The following is a 3,639-nucleotide window of genomic DNA, read 5'->3' as shown; positions in this document are numbered from 1 at the left end:
TTACACAGGCAAATACATTGATAATTACTCTAAAAGAGGAGACAGAACAATTTGTATCTAATATCTTGAACTACTATAAATTTCTCCACAACAACAACAAAGCCTTTAGTCCCAAATAAGTTGGGGTAGGGTAGAGGTGAAACCCATAAGATCTCGCAAGCAACTCATGGCTCTAGCACATGGATAGCCAGCTTCCACGCACCCCTGTCCATAGCTAGCTCTTCAGTGATTCTCCAAACATTCAGGTCTCTCTTAACGGACTCCTCCGATGTCAAATTCGATCTACCCCGCCCTCTGTTAACATTCTCCGCATGCTTTAGCCGTCCGCTATGCACTGGAGCTTCTGGATGCCTGCGCTGAATATGCCCAAACCATCTCAGATGATGTTAGACAAGCTTCTCTTCAATTGGTGCTACCCCAACTATATCTCGTATATCATCATTCGGGACTCGATCCTTCCTCGTGTGGCCACACATCCATCTCAACATACGCATCTCCGCCACACCTAACTATTGAACATGTCACCTTTTAGTCAGCCAACACTTAACGCCATACAACATTGCGGGTCGAACCGCCATCCTATAGAACTTGCCTTTTAGCTTTTGTGGCACTCTGTTGTCATAGAGAATGCCAGAAGCTTGGCGCCACTTCATCCATCCGGCTTTGATTTGATGGTTCACATCTTCATCAATACCCCCATCCTCCTGCAGCATTGACCCCAAATATCAAAAGGTGTCCTTCTGAGGTACCACCTGGCCATTAAGGCTAACCTCCTCCTCCTCACACGTAGTAGTACTGAAACCGCACATCATGTACTCGGTTTTAGTTCTACTAAGCCCAAACCCTTTCGATTCTAAGGTTTGTCTGCATAACTCTAACTTCCTATTTGCCCTCGTCCGACTATCGTCAACTAACACCACATCATTCGCATAGAGCATACACCATGGGATATCTCCTTGTATATCCCTTGTGACCTCATCCATCACCAATGCAAAAAGATAAGGGCTCAAAGCTGACCCCTGATGTAGTCCTATCTTAATCGGGAAGTCATCAATGTCGACATCACTTGTTCAAACACTTGTCACAACATTATCGTACATGTCCTTGATGAGGGTAATGTGCTTTGTTGGGACTTTGTGTTTATCCAAGGCCCACCACATGACATTCCGCGGTATCTTATCATTGGCCTTCTCCAAGTCAATGAACACCATATGCAAGTCCTTCTTTTGCTCCATATATCTCTCCATAAGTTGTCGTACCAAGAAAATGGCTTCCATGGTCGACCTCCCAGGCATGAAACCAAACTGATTTTTTGTCACGCTTGTCATTCTTCTTAAGCGGTGCTCAATGACTCTCTCCCGTAGCTTCATTGTATGGATCGTCAGCTTAATTCCATGATAATTAGTACAACTATGAACACCCCCCTTGTTCTTGAAGATTGGTGCTAATATAATCCATCTCCATTATTTTGGGATCTCGTTTGCCCGAAAAATGAGGTTAAAAAGCTTGGTTAACCATACTATCGCTATGTCCCCGAGACCTTTTCACTCCTCAATGGGGATACAATCAAGGCCCATCTCCTTTCGTCCGTTCATCCTTTTTAAAGCCACCTTGACCTCAAACTCCTGGATTCACCACACAAAACGCATGTTGGTCACATCAAAGGAGTCATCCAGTTCAATGATAGAACTCTCATTCTCCCCATGGAACAACTTGTCAAAGTACTCCCGCCATCTATGCGTAATCTCCTCGTCCTTCACCAAGAGTTGGTCTGCTCCGTCCTTGATACATTTGACTTGGCCAATATCCCTTGTCTTCCTCTCTCGGATCTTGGCCATCTTATAGACGTCCCTTTCGCCTTCCTTCGTTCCTAACCGTGGGTAGAGGTCCTCATATGCCCGACCCCTTGCTTCACTGACAGCTCACTTTGCGGCCTTCTTCGCCATATTGTACTTCTCTATGTTGTTTGCACTCCTATCCAGGTATAGGCGTCTGAAGCAAACTACTATAAATTTCTCTAAACCAAAATAATAAGCCTAAAGAGAAAAAGTAATAATGATTGATGTCTACTACACAACCTTCTTCTTGTACACGTTGTTGGGCCTCCAAGTGCAGAGGTTTGTAGGACAGTAGCAAATTTCCCTCAAGTGGATGACCTAAGGTTTATCAATCCGTGGGAGGCGTAGGATGAAGATGGTCTCTCTCAAATAACCCTGCAACCAAATAACAAAGAGTCTCTTGTGTCCCCAACACACCCAATACAATGGTAAATTGTATAGGTGCACTAGTTCGGCGAAGAGATGGTGATAAAAGTGCAATATGGATGATAGATGTAGGTTTTTGTAATCTAAAATTATAAAAACAGCATGGTAACTAATGATAAAAGTGAGCACAAAAGGTATTGCAATGCTAGGAAACAAGGACTAAGGTTCATAATTTCACTAGTGCAAGTTCTCTCAACAATAATAATATAACTGGATCATATAACTATCTCTCAACATGCAACAAAGAGTCACTCCAAAGTCACTAATAGTGGAGAACAAACAAAGAGATTATTGTAGGGTACGAAACCACCTCAAAGTTATCCTTTCTGATCGATCTATTCAAGAGTCCGTAGTAAAATAACACGAAGCTATTCTTTTCGTTCGATCTATCATAGAGTTCGTACTAGAATAACACCTTAAGACACAAATCAACCAAAACCCTAATGTCACCTAGATACTCCAATGTCACCTCAAGTATCCGTGTGCATGATTATACGATATGCATCACACAATATCATATTCATCTATTCAACCAACACAAAGAGCTTCAAAGAGTGCCTGATACGTCTCCAACGTATCTATAATTTTTGATTGTTCCATGCTATTATATTACCCCTTTTGGATGTTTATGGGCTTTATTTTACACATTTATATCATTTTTGGGACTAACCTACTAACCGGAGGCCCAACCCATATTGCTATTTTTTTTGCCTATTTCAGTATTTCGAAGAAAAGGAATATCAAATGGAGTCCAAATAGAATGAAACCTTCGGGAGCGTGATTTTTGGAACGAACGTGATCGAGAGGACTTGGGAGTGCAAGTGTGACGCCCGGATAATTAAGCTACAGTAACCATCTACTAATGATGCCACGTCACCTCGATTACTGTTGCTAATCTCGCGTTAGTTCGAAACCGATTCAAATTCAAATTCAAAATCAAGCAAATAATAAAAGTTTTCAAATATTAAAACTAAAATGTTCGGGGTGAGCCAAATAATGCATAGGTAAGTATGATGGAGAAACCACACTTTTAGAAAAGGTTTAATACTCTAAAAATATTTTAACAGTAGAAAAACCCATTAGTTGAATTCCTTTTACAAAAATAAAATATTAAACTGTTTTATTAAGTTGCCCAAACTTATGTGGCAGTAGCCTATTTACTAACACTAAATTAGGGACTACTTTTATAGCTTGCAAAACTAAAATAAAAGAGGAACTAAAGTAAGACAGAAAATAGAAAAGAAATAAAATAACTACAGAAAAAGGGGCACCCCCCCGGCCCAACTGGGCCATGGCCCGACTGGTCGCGCACCCAGCCAGCCCAGCTCCCTCCCCCGGCCCGCCAAACCCCTACAACCCCCTGGGGCGACCGAAC

Source organism: Triticum dicoccoides, chromosome 3B (genome assembly GCF_002162155.2).
Source record: "Triticum dicoccoides isolate Atlit2015 ecotype Zavitan chromosome 3B, WEW_v2.0, whole genome shotgun sequence".
Classification (NCBI taxonomy): domain Eukaryota; kingdom Viridiplantae; phylum Streptophyta; class Magnoliopsida; order Poales; family Poaceae; genus Triticum; species Triticum dicoccoides.
This window is presented reverse-complemented; position numbering follows the sequence as displayed.